At 50.1% G+C, this 13787-nt stretch overlaps 1 long non-coding RNA gene across 1 annotated transcript in view; it reads right to left on the bottom strand.

Annotated features, from left to right (window-relative positions):
* Positions 1 to 13787, bottom strand: part of LOC119962384 — a 30300-nt gene that overhangs the window by 3151 nt on the left and 13362 nt on the right. Inside the window, exon 2 of the long non-coding RNA XR_005459854.1 lies at positions 7239 to 7330. This is a non-coding gene — a long non-coding RNA (uncharacterized LOC119962384). The remainder of the gene's footprint in view (positions 1 to 7238; positions 7331 to 13787) is intronic.

Raw genomic sequence — 13787 nt, 5'->3', positions numbered from 1 at the left:
CAAGGGGTTAATGTAAGTACACATAGACTAGCTAGACACTAGAGGGAGCACCAGAGACATGACACACAGACACTCAACTAATAGGTCAGTAAGATAGGACACGACCAATGGGCATTCACGATACACACAGAGGTGACACTACCACAGCGTGGCATTACACCAACCCATATATAAAGGACACAGCACACATGATCTTCCTCTTTCCAGTGGAGGCACTCAGTGAGTACAGACACAGGGTTGATTCAACATCACACCCACCACGTGGATTGTAGCAGACTGGTTTGTCAGTCTGTGTAGCTATAGAAGGATTAACAGTAGTGGCGAACCCGAGTAGGAGAATTGTAAATCGTTCAATAAACGTGTTGAAGTTATTTCCACGTCTGAACCTTCCTTTGTCAGAGTGCACATCAAGGAAGCCGCTTATGCTACGTCAAGAGCATAACAAGACAGAGGTCTTCTGAATCTCGATGAAGAAGACTCAAACTCGTCCAGTAGTAACAAAAGGTTTATTGAATAACTATAACAATAATTGCATGAGTTCTTTACTTTAACTTTGATACTAGTGATAAGGTTAACAAGATCTAACTACGGTAACTATACATAACTCCACTAGCCATCTGAACTACTCTGCTATTGCCCTGGTCACAGTGCACCCCCGAGAGAGCCAGAGACACAATGTGGTTGCCTTTTATACCCCTGTTGGTCCAGCCCTCTAGTGATTATGTAGTGCTACTGATTACGCATTAATCCCTAGTGTACCTGCACATATAGAGATCATTGCAACCGCCACCTGGAGGTTCCCTCCAAGTTACTCAACATCGTGACTTGGAACTATATTGCCCTTCCTTCACTGTCGCTGGGTACAAATCCTGGAGCTCCCTCCCTAACAGCCCTGTGGGTGTATCTATTCCTCATAGACAGCGGCAGTTAAAGAAGGCATCTCATACCACCTTCTCAAGGGCAAGTAGGCCTAGCCAGCAACATCCACATGCCATAAATTAATTTTTTTAAAGTTCTAAAATGGTGGGATGGATTCTCCATTTGGGAGACGATGGGCACGATGCAATTAAAAGGTTTCTAAGTGTGGCAGCGAGTGGGAACTGCCGTGAGCTTCCCGGCGCTCGGCCCGGCAGAGCCAGCCCTGCAATCCACTTAAGGAGGCCTCACGGGCTTCACGACGCAAATCATGGCTTGCCAGCTGATTCACCGGGGCTGTGCTCGCCAGCCCCCTGCCAACAAGGGCGAGCAGCACTTAAACTGCTCTGGCACAGCCATTCTTAGCCAAGGCGCCAAGACAACTGGCCCCAAAATTCAGGGTGCAGACCTGGGGAGGCTCCTATAGAGGCGGTCGAGGCCAGAAGGGATGTCCTGTTTCCCTGGGAGTCCCGGAGGGTAAGCCACAGCATAGCCAGTGCCGCCTGGGAGGAATGGCAGCAGCCGTCAGCCTGGACAGCATAACCAGGAGGACCGGCACCCAGTTCCGTAAGAAGGTCAATGACCTACACTGGGCCACGTGGATGAGTTGGCACTACCATGCCCTGGCCCACCCATGCCGCCCACACTGCCCCGCCCCCCCCGCAGACCTTCCCCCCCCATGTGAACCATCCCCCTCACCCCTTGCCACCTTCCAAACTCCCTCCAATGCGGAGAACCATGCGTGGGCTAATAATGCCCTATCTGTGACCCCGTAGGAGATGTTGTCCCACATCCGTCGGGAGAGGGCCCTGCCATTGGCTTGGTGTTGGACATCCGAATCCTCACCACCTTCGAGGACCGAGCTCTGGAGGTTACAGGGGTGGCCGTGGACAGAGCGGTCACCAAAGTGAAGATCAACCCACGCTGCAGAGGTGAGGATCTACCGGACCCACCCAGATGGGCTGTCAAACATAAGACCATAAGATCATAAGACATAGAACATGGAACATTACAGCGCAGTACAGGCCCTTCGGCCCACGATGTTCCGCCGTCCTGTGAAACCCCTCTAAAGTCCCTCTACACTATTCCCTTATCGTCCATATGCCTATCCAATGACCATTTGAATGCGTTTAGTGTTGGCGAGTCCACTACTGTTGCAGGCAGGGCATTCCACGCCCTTAGGAGCAGAATTAGGTCATTCGGCCCATCGAGTGTGCTCCGCCATTCAATCATGGCTGATATTTTGCTCAACCCCATTCTCCTGCTTTCTCCCCACATGAGTTCTTAATGCCATACAGACTGACCCATCCCTCCCACTGATCACATGTCCATTCTCCTGCCGAGGTACTGGCGAGCATGTCCCAGTCACTGAGGAGCATTGCCGAGGGCGTCGACACCATGCTGCAGACATTGGGGAGCCGCCAGGGCTGGTGGGGCCAGATGACGGAGGCTCAATCCAGCTGCCCCTCTGTCCCGAGGTGACCCCCAAGGCCCAGTGTGCACCGACCGGGAGGAAGGGGTGTTGGTTGCCAACCTGGACACACCCTATGGAGTGGCAATGGTGGCCACCAACTCCCCCTAGTTGACAAAGCCGCGTATCACAGGCAGCACCCAGTACAATGCGACACAGCTGTGCATGAGCCGCCAGCAAGTACGCCGGGGTCCTTTGGCCCCAGAGCCCCAGAGGATGTGCATCAAGGGACATGGTAAACAGTAGACTGCCTCCACCTCTGATGTGCATCCTGGGGAACCACCTAGATGCAGCGGTAGAGCTAGGAAAGCTAAGCACATCGAGGATGGTAGATGCAAAATCCAGGTGGACACTCCAGCACGATACTGAGAGGGCTCTGCACTATTGGAGGTGTTGTCCTTCGGTTGAGATGTTTGACTGGGGCCCTATCTGCCGTCTTATGTGAATGCTAAAAATCCCTTGGCAGTATTGGAAGAAGAGAAAATTAGTTCTCCGCGGTCTCCTATTTATCCCTCAACTAACATCACTAACCTGAGCTGTCCGCAGTAAAGTTGTGGGAATTAGAGGAAATGAAAATCCCATAGGAAGAATACGAAATGAAGAGGAATGAGCGCTAGTCTACCTGAGGGATCGAGTTCAGTGCGGAGTTCTGTGGGAGGAAAGATGGCGGGAGCAAGCTCGCCGGGCGGGGCTGCGTCAATTATGGTGGTCACGCTGGCTGAAGCGATGGCAGCGAGTTTGAGTGGCAGTTTGCCAAGCATTTTGACAGGCATCGGGAGAAGATCGGAAGAAGATGATGGGAATGCTCAAACAGTTGGTGGACGACACGCTGGCCCCGATAAATGAGGATCTTGGAAAGATATCGGAGACGGTGCGGGAGCAGGAAGAGGAGTTGAAGGGGGTGGAGGAGGCATTGTCATGGCACAGTGAGCAGCTCGCCTCGATGGGAGAGGAGCTGCAGACGGTGGAGGAGACCAACATGGGACTGAGAGCCAAAATGGAGGACCTGGAGAACCTGGAGGTCACGGCGGCAGAATCTTTGGATGGTGGGACAGCCTGAGGGGTTGGAGGGCCCAAGGCCGGGTACGTTTTGGGGATGTTCGGCAAATTGTTGGGGAGGAGAACACCTGCACAGAGGCAGGTGTGGATGTGGTCTTGGAGAAGGGGCCTTTTGCACAGAGGCCAGTATGGAGGTTGGATGTGGTCTTGGTCTTGGAGAAGGGGCCTTTTGCACAGAGGCCAGTATGGAGGTTGGATGTGGTCTTGGAGAAGGGGCCTTTTGCACAGAGGCCAGTATGGAGGTTGGATGTGGTCTTGGTCTTGGAGAAGGGGCCTTTTGCACAGAGGCCAGTATGGAGGTTGGATGTGGTCTTGGTCTTGGAGAAGGGGCCTTTTGCACAGAGGCTGGTGTGGAGGTTCGATGTGGGGCGGCCCACGGATCCAGGTTTTTGTGTGAGGATGGCAAAGGTGACTTACGATTATGTGGGGTTCATAAAAATGGGGAGGTCTCACCGTCGGTGGTATGGGAGGTGCTGAAGGCGGTGGTAAGGGGCGAGATCATCTCATTTAAGGTGCAGGTGGATGGGAAGGCAAGTGAGGAGTGGCAGTGGTTAGTAGACAAAATTCTGGAAGTGGATGGGAAGTATGTGGAAGATCCCAGTCCGGAACCTTTGGCCAGTAGAAAGGAACTGCAGACACAGTTTGACCTTTTGTCTATAGGGAAAGTAATACACTTGGTGAGGCAGGCAAAGCCTGTGGTTTAAGAGTACGGGGAGAAGACCAGCCGCTTGCTGGCGGAACAGCTCTGTCGGCAGACGGCCTCCTGGGAGATTGTCAGGTTCGGGACAGGGTGAGGGAGCTGGTGGCTGTGCCGGAGCGGGTGAATAGGGCATTTGAGGAGTTTTATACGAGATTGGTTCATTCGGAGCCTCCGGCGGATGATTCGGATACGAGGGAGTTTTTGGAGGGGCTGGAGTGTCTCGCAGTGGAAGAGAAAGATAGGATAGGGTTGGAGGAGCCAGTGGGGATTAAGGAGATTCGGCCGGCGGTAGAGAAGATGTAAATGATAAAGCATTGGAGCTGGATGGGTACCCAGTGGAATTTTATAAGAAGTTTTTGTATAGGCTGCTGCTGCTGTTGAGGGAGATGTTTGAGTACGTGGTAGCTGGGGGGGGGGGGGGGGGGGGGGAGAAGACGTTTGATTGAGTAGAGTGTGGTTATTTTTTTGTAGTGTTGGAGCGGTTTGGGATTGGGCCTAAGTTTGTGGCGTGGGTCAAATTGTTCTGTATGGGGAGGCAGTGACATAGTGGAACTGTCACTGGACTAGTAATCCAGAGACCCAGGGTAATGCTCTGGGAACCCGGGTACGAATCCCACCATGACAGGTGATGGAATTTAAACTCAATTTTAAAAAAATCTGAAAGTAAAAGTAAAAGACCATGAAACCACATTCGATTGTCGTAAAAATCCATCCGGATCACTAACGTCCTTTAGGGAAGGAAATCTGCCATCCTTTCCTGGTCTGGCCTACATGTGACTCCAGACCCACAGCAACGCGGTTGACTTTTAACTGCCCCCTCATGGGCAATGAGGGATGGGCAATAAATGCTGGCCCAGCCTGCGACGTCCATGTCCCATGAACGAATAAAAACAAAATAAGGAATCAAAGGTGAGTGTTCATATGAATAAGGTGAACTCGGGTATTTTCAGGTGCATAGGGGAACGAGGAAAGGGTGCCCCATTTCCCCCCTTTTGTTTGTGCTGGCAGCTGGCAATAGAACCCTTGGCCATTGCCCTGAGAAATTCAGATAAGTGGAGGGGGATCGTGAGGCGAGGGGGGGATGGTGAGTGGAGCACCACATGTCCCTGTATGCTGAGGACTGTTGTTGTATATTTCCAACCCGGGTCCCACCGTGGGGAATATAATGGGGCTGGTTAAGTGATTTGGGCCTTTTTCGGGATACAAATTGAATTTGGAAAAGAGTGAGTGCTTTTTGGTCTCCCTGCCATTGGGTGGGAGCGGGTTTGGGAGGATTGCCGGTTCGGGTGGTGACTACTCACTTCAGGTGTCTGTGGTGCAGGTGGCTTGGGATTGGGTCTGACTCTGTAAATTGAATTTTACAAACCTGGTAGGCAGGGTAAGGCCGATCTGTTGAGGTGGGACAGCCTCCCCCTGTCACTGGCAGGCCGGGTGCAGGTGGTAAAGGTTTTGCCACAGTTTTTATTTTTATTCCAGTGTTTACCGATCTTCTTGCCGATAGCGTTTTTTATGGTATTGGAACGGTTGATTTTGGTTTTGTCTGGGCAGGTTCAGTAGCGAGGATTCGGAAAATGGTGCTTCAGAGAGGGAGACAGTCAGGCTCTTCCGAATCTGATGTATTATTGTTGGGTGCCGAGAAGGTGCGGGGTTGGGGTAGGGAGCCGGAGGGCGAGGGTGGAGGCAGGTTTGTGTAGGGGCCAAGGTTGCGGGCCCTGGCAGGGAAATATCTGGGCAGTCCGGTGGTGGTGGCCAAGCTGAAGATATAGAGGCAATTGCGAGCAACATTTTAAGTTAGAGGCGGAGTTGAGGCTCATGCTGGTCCGAGCCGGCATGATTGGATGCTAGGTTTTGGGGATGGGAGGAGTGTGGGGTGGCATAAGTGAAGAACTTATTCTTGGAAGGATGGTTTGTGAGTTTGGAAGAGTTGGCGGAGAAGTTTGGGATTCCACGGGGCAAGGCCTTTAGGTATATGCAGGTGCAGGATTTTGTGAAGAAGGTTTCCCCGTCATTCCTGGTGAAGCTGTCCTCCTCATTGCTGGAGGGGGTGTTGTTGGTGGTGGGGGGTTTGTGCGGGGGGGGGTCATCTCGGCAATTTATGGGAGGATTCTGGAGGAGGATATGGTGCAGTGAGAGGAGGAGCTGGGGGTAGCACTGGAGGAGGAGTTGTGGAGTGACGTGTTGCGGAGGGTGAAGTTGTGTGAGATTCGGGTTAATACAGTTAAAGGTGAAGCACAGGGCTCACCTGATGAGGTCAAGGATGGACCGGTTGTTTGAAGAGGTGGAAGATATCTACAAGCAGTGTGGGAGAGGTCAAGCCAACCATGTACATATGTTCTCCGAAGTTGGAGAAATTTTGGAGGTCTCTTTTTAGCACCATGTTGGCGATCATGCTCCTGGACTTGGTGTCGAGTCCCCTGGGGGTGGGGTTGGCCCTGCCAGAGCAGCAGCTGGGGGCGAGGCTGGATGTTTTAACCTTCACCTCGCTGATTTCTCGCAGGCAGGTCCTGTTGGGGTGGGGGTCAGCTTCTCCACCTGGTGCCTCAGTGTGGCTGGGGGGGAACCTGCTGGAGGTCCTGTATACTGAAAAAGTGAAGTTCACATTGAGGGGGGCGACTGAGGGGTTCCAGAAGAGATGGGGGTCTGTTCATTCTGCACTTTAAAGAGTTGCTTGCCAAGGGGGTGGGGGGAGATTTGGGGGAGTGCGGTGCAGGGATGGGGGGTTTCTTGAGTCATAGATGGGTTGGTTGGTAGGATGTGGGGGGGGGGGGGGGGGGGGTGGCGGGGGGGGGGGTGGATTTTGTTATTTTTTTTGTTTTGTGTTTGGTTTTATGTATAAAATGTAAAAAACTGAATAAAGATATTTTCAAAAAAAATTGACACCATCACTACACTTCAAATATTTGGCATTGGTGCTTTAGGGCATCCTGGTGTTGTGAAAGGTGCTTTTGGAGTGCAAGCTTTGCTTTCTCTTTGGGAAGTTAGCTGGAATACATACTGGCTCTCCCGGCATTCCTCTCTGCCCCTCCCCATGTTTAAATGGCCAGAGAATATTCACCGTCCAGGCTCAGACACAAAGTATTACAGATGACTTACCAAAGGGGCATCTGGCACCTGGACAATCATGGACCTGTATGGAGTCCAGCCCAAGAGAAACAGTATACTGGTGGAAGCAGCGAGATGCATCACTAACAAGATAAAAGGAAGGCAAATATATACAATTAGTCTCAAGTTGTGAAATGATGTTGGCAAATCCTTGTACGTTGGCTACTTTGTACTCCCAATTTTTCATGACACGAAATAGACAAATTTTACAGAACATTCTGAGCTCACAAGATTACGATTTTGTCCTGACATGTTCTGAACTCAGCTGGAGAACATTGTGCATGCAATAGTGTCGAAGAATGTGCAGATAACTCTTTGATAAGCTGACTTCAGGAGTATGAAGTGAATGAGGGACATTCCTGCAGAAGAAAAGGAATTTTAAAAGCGGACAGGAGTGGTAGAATATGCTCAGGCAAAATGCTTTGAGACATCAAACGGACATCCAGGAGTTCAAAGCCTTGGCGCAGGACAAGCATAATGAGGGTTGCCAATGCAATGGCTCATTTAGCTACAGTTATTTTGGGTGATATTCAGCGCTGTTGAAAGCCCTGTGCAGTCGCAGATTCAGTCCTGTAAAAGTGGTTGTGAAGAATTAGTGAATGGAGGTGAAATTCGGGGTAGTAAACAAACATGTTTAGGTTTGCAGTTGGGTACTCTAAATTTTTTTAAAAAGAAGACCTGGGGATGATCAGGCTGGTTAAATTCGCAGACTGGGCAGCACCGGTAGGGATCTATCGGGCAGTATAAATGCAGTATTGTAAATAAATCTTTGTTCTTTACTCCACTCAGTCCTTATTAAACCCACCATACCTGGCGTCTCACCACATGCAGACCCTGTTTCGATCCTGTTCTCTAAATTATGGACAGTGCAAGAATCTGAACTGATGGCTGTGACTGCAAAATCGAGTGACCTTACTTTTTAGGACACTATGGTCAATTTAGCATGGCCAATCCACCTAACCCGCACATCTTTGGACTGTGGGAGGAAACCGGAGCACCCGGAGGAAACCCACGCACACACGGGGAGGACGTGCAGACTCCGCACAGATAGTGACCCAGCTGGGAATCGAACCTGGGACCCTGGAGCTGTGAAGCAGCTCATTGTACTCATCCTTCGTACTCATCCTCTACTGTCAGGGCAGGTTGCAGCTTTAAAATGAAAAAGGGACAAGGTTTGAATTGTGGTGAGGCAAGAGCAGGAAATCTGAAGTGTTGATTACGCCAACAGGAGAGAGGACATTGTAGGATGAGAGAGAAACGGAATGTCAGGAGGAGGATCAGGTGGAGAGACAGTCTCATCTTCAATGGTTTCAGCCCCATGGTGGCCCACAAGCTCAACAATAGTCTTTCTCATAATGGCCATCACTGTCTTCACCTTGAGGTTTATAACATGCAGGTGAACTTCTTCCCCTTGGGTTAGATCCTGCAGCTTCAAGTTATGCTCCATTTTTTGCCACGAGAGAGAAAGGGGTGCGTCATGCCCAAATTCCCACTCCCTGATTGATCGCTGCGTGTGAGAGTGATTTATGGGTTGGGTTAATAGTTGGCTATGCCCACCCCCCACTTCTGCATCGGATCTTCACCCAGAGAAAATCCAGATCGACTTCATAGATCATAGCATTTACAGTGCAGAAGAAGGCCATTCGGCCCAAGTCTGCACCGGCCCTTGGAAAGAGCACCCTACTTAAGGCCACGCCTCCACCCTATTCCCGTAACCCAGCAATCCCACCTAACCTTTTTTATGCTTGGACACCAAGGGCAATTTATCATGGCCAGTGCACCTAACCTGCACATCTCTGGACTGTGGGAGGAAATCGGAGCACCCGGAGGAAACCCACACAGACACGGGTCTTGTTTCCTCACCACTCCCAAAGGTGCCGATTCGTTCAATCTTCCTTGTTTTCGTTCCTCCTCTCCTGATCGTGTTCTCAGCTTTGATATTGACTGCCAGAATCCACAGGTTTTTGGAGGAGAAAGTTCCAGATTTCCACTATTCTTTATGACTGTAAACAAGTGTTTACTAAATTCATTCCTGAATAGCCTAGCTCCATTGTTAACATGAGTATGGTTAGCTCTTCCAGGAAGGTTACAATTCAAGATGGTTTTAATCATACTATTGTGTACAGTTTGCCTAGAGCTAAGTTTCTGTTTAGCTCCCTCAGTTACTAATGAAAGATCCCATTGTAAGACGAGATGGCAATACAGTAACAAACAAAAGGCCATTTCAGCCTTTTGTTCCACACTATACTAAACCTACTTTCCTTACCATCTCCATTCTGCAAAGGTTCACCCTTCCTTTCAAAGTCAAACAAAGGAAAAGGAGCTTCAAAATATCCTAAGGCTTGTATTATTGATTCTGGACAAATTACATTCGACCATAGGAGCACAAGAAATAAGAGCAGGAGTATGTGCCCTGTCAATCCTGCTCTGCCATTCAATATGATTGTGGTTTATCTTCAGTTTCAGCTCGACTTTCCTGTCCCCTTAATTCCCTGAGAGACCAAAAACCTGTCTATCTCAGCCTTGAATATATTCAACAATGGTGCATCCAGAACCCACAAGATTCATTACACTGAGTGAAATAATTGCTCCTCATCTCAGTCCTAAATGATCAACCCCTTATCCTGGAACTGTGCCCTCATGTTAGAGATTCCCCAGGCAGGTGAAACAACCTCTCAGTTCCTACCTGTCAAGTACCCTGAGAATCTTGTATATTTCAGTGCGACCGCCTCTCATTCGTCTAAACTCCAGAGTATAAACTCAATTTACTCCGCCTCTTATCATAGAACACCCCTCTCACCCCAGAGGCCAGTCTAATGAGTCTTTGCTGTCATATCTCCAATGCAATAACTTCCTTAAATATGATGACCCAAATTGCAAACAGTGGGCGCGATCTAACGGAAAGGTTTCTCAGTGTGGGAGTGAGCGGGAACAGCCGGGTGTTTCCTGGCGGCCGAACCGGTGAGGCTGTCACCGCTATCTAACGTTAATTAGGACACTTAATGATGCCCTACAAGCTTCATGCCAGAAAAGACTGTCCTGCTAGCTGATTCGCTTGGACCTCCCGCTAACTAGGGGAGCAGCACTTAATCTGATCCTGGAGAGCTAACCCCAGACAGCACACAGCCATGCCACCGTGCAGGCCAGTCCCACGATTCGGAGATGCTGACCTGGCCAGACGGTTGGATGGGGTGGAGTCCAGGTGGGATAGCTTGTACCCCCGAGGATCTCAGAGGGTCAGCCACAGGGCAGCCAGTGCCGCTTGGGAGGCAGTGGCAATGGTCGTCTGCAGGGAGTGTCACCCGGCGGACCGCCAGCCAGTGCCACCAGAAGCTCAACGACCTCCACCGGGCCACACGGGTGAGTTGGCATCGGCCCCCAGCAGCGGTCCTGTCTCCTCCAATCGGCCTTGCCGTCGCTGGAATGTCACTGACCCCCATTCCTGAATCTCACGGCTGTGTCCTATCATCTGCATCAGCTCTGGGAGAACCTTGTCCACAGGCTCGACATCTAACTGAGTCCTGGGTCCAGCAGACCTCCGACTGCTGCCTCCCTTGGATGTTCCTGCCTTCACCTGATGTGCATCGGCAGCTGTGTGGTGTTCACCAGGTTGTGGTGAGCACCACCTGTCATGTCACCCACCGAGGTGTGTGTCTCTGCAGTGGTGGAAGTTTCAGGTGACAGCTGTGATGTCTTGCTGGTTGACTTGTCGGAGCTCTCCTCCGACATGGTCTCTTGGGTGGTGGTGGTGGTGGAGGCGGGAGGGATGGGGCTGGGGGTGGGGGTGGGGGGAATGACTCCAGGTGGCCTGGCCTCATCAAGTGGAGATCCTGCGAGACAATTGACATGTGGTCAATGAGAGGGAAGGATTATTTTGTCTGACACGAATAACTCACTTGAGACAGGTCATCTGGGTGAAGGGGCAGTGGATGCTCACCTCTGTGGTGCAGGCCAACCTCAGTGCCAGTCACTGCTCTCTCCGTGATCAACCCCACGATTTCCAGGGCCCGAACCTCATAGGGAGTGAGGACTCGAATCTCTGGGACTCTGTCCCCACATCTTGGTCCTTTTATTATGGGATATCTTCTCCTGCAGGGACAAAGAGAGTGCATTATGAGCCGCTTGCTTGATGGGTTGAGGCATCTATAGCAGATGGCATGTGTGAGCACCGCGCCTGGACATGAAGGGGTTGTGTCTGCGGGTGCTGAGGAACAAGCTCGAAGGTCAGATGTGGGGAGGGTGCAAGGTGTCAGCCAGTGAATTGGAGAGTGGGGGTGGGGGGGGGGTTGGGAATTTGAAGGGTGGTAGGTGGAAATGATGCCAGGAGAGAGGTGGTAACTTACCCTTGTAGCTCGGTGGAGATTATTGGTCTTTTCCCTATATTGGATGGTGGTCCTCCTGGTCATGTTGCCCGCACAGACTGCTGCTACCACTGCCTCCCAGGTGGCATTGCTGACTCTGCTGCTGCTTCTCTGACCCCCTCGTGGGAACAGGTGCCCTGCCTCTCGTTCATAGCGTCAAGAAGCCTGGTGAGGTCGGCATCCCCAAAGTGAGGAGCAGGTCTGTGCGCTGTCATGTTTGTGTGTTGACTGGGAGTGAGTGGTGAGGGAGCGTTCAAAAGCAGCTCCCTCTTGTTAGCGGTGAGCTGCTGAGTGCAAGTCAGGTGATTCAGGCAGCGAGGGAGCCAGGAATGGCGAGAATCACGTGGGTGCTCATTTTTGGCACTGTGCATTCAGGGACGTGAAACACTCCGCCAAGTGCGCCTAGAACCGAAATGTTTCTATTGAATCGGGCCATCTGTCTCTTCATCGAAGTTATTGATATCGATTATAAGTGGTTGAGGCCTCAGCATCTCTGGGGCAAACTAGTTACAGCCTGCCAACTTGAAAATACTCTGTTTGTCCCATGAAGGACGAAGGGAGTATTTTTGGCCGATAGATGAATAAGGAGTGACATTGGAATATGTGCGTATTATGAAGTAAAGCCGCCATAGTTCCAGATGACCATTGGCTGCTTTCCCATTTGAGAGGGAGAGCTGACTGGTGGTGATTTAACCTGAGGATCGCCACACCTCAGGTGAGGGACAAAGTTGAGAAGGTGGGCCTTCATGAATAACCTCAGCTGGTATGGGAATTGAACCCACACTGTTGGCAGCACTCCACATCGCAAACCAGCCATCCAGCCAACTGAGCTAAACTCCTGGGTGGGCCTCCGCCTGTTACCATGGGAACTCATACCACATGAAGCCCACGGGGAGATTGAGAGCAGTTGGGGAGGGTTTAAACTAATATGGTAGGGGGATGGGAACCTATGCAAGGAGTCAGAGAAAGATGGAGCAAGGACAAAAACAAAAGTAGAAAAGTGAATAAGAAAAGTGATAGGTGGAGAAACCAAGGACAAAATTCAAACAGGGCAGCAGAGAAAAATATTGGGAGCAAGACAAACAATATGAAAAAGGCAAACTTGCTCTGTGCTTTAATGCACGGAGTATTTGCAATAAAGTGGATGAACTAATAGGTATAAATGGGTGTGATACAATTGGGATTACGGAGACATGGCTACAGGATGAACAGGGATGGGAACTGAATGTCCCAGGGTTCTCAGTATTTAGGAAGGACAGGTATAAAAGAAAAGGTGGTGGCGAGGCACTGTTGGTTAAAGAGGAAATTAACACAGTTGTGAGAAAAGATATTAGCTCTGACAATTTGGAGTCTGTATGGGTAGAGTTGAGAAATACCAAGGGGGAAAAAACATTAGTGGGTGTCATATATAGACCCCCAAACTGCACGGGTAATGTTGGGAATGGCATTAAATACAAAATTAGTGATGCATGTAATAAGGGAATATCGGTGATCATAGGTGATTTTAATCTTCACACAGATTGGGCAAATCAAATTAGCCACAATGCCATAGAGGCGGAATTCCTGGAGTGCATACGGGATGGTTTTCTTGACCAATATGGAGGAACCAACTAGAGAGCAGGCCATCTTAGACTGGGTACTGTGCAATGAGAAGGGAATTATTGCCAATCTGGTTGTACGAGATCCCTTGGGGATGAGCGACCATAACATGATAGAATTATTTATCAAGATGGAGAGTGAAGTAGTTGATTCGGAGACTAGGGTCATGAATCTTAATAAAGGAAACTATGAGGATATGAGGCATGAGTTGGCCTTGATAGATTGGGGAGAGTTACTTAAAGGGATGACAGTGGATAGGCAATGGCAAACATTCAAGGAACGCAAGGTATTCAGTAATTAGGAAGCAAGGAGGAACTGCAAACTGTTTATTCTGTCTGGCACAAAAGCAAAGGGGGTAAGAGGGCCAATCCATAGTTTACAAAGGAAATTAGAAATAGTATCCGATCCAAGGAAGAAGCATACAGATTGGCCAAGAAAAATAATAGGTCTGAGCATTGGGAGCAGTTTAGAATTCAGCAAAGAAGGACGAAGGGATTGATTAAGAAGGGGAAAGTACAGTACGAAAGTAAGCTTGCAGGCAACTTAAAGACTGACACTAAGAGTTTCTATAGATGTGAAG

Source organism: Scyliorhinus canicula, chromosome 2 (assembly GCF_902713615.1).
Source record: "Scyliorhinus canicula chromosome 2, sScyCan1.1, whole genome shotgun sequence".
Taxonomy (NCBI): domain Eukaryota; kingdom Metazoa; phylum Chordata; class Chondrichthyes; order Carcharhiniformes; family Scyliorhinidae; genus Scyliorhinus; species Scyliorhinus canicula.
This window is presented reverse-complemented; position numbering and strand designations above follow the sequence as displayed.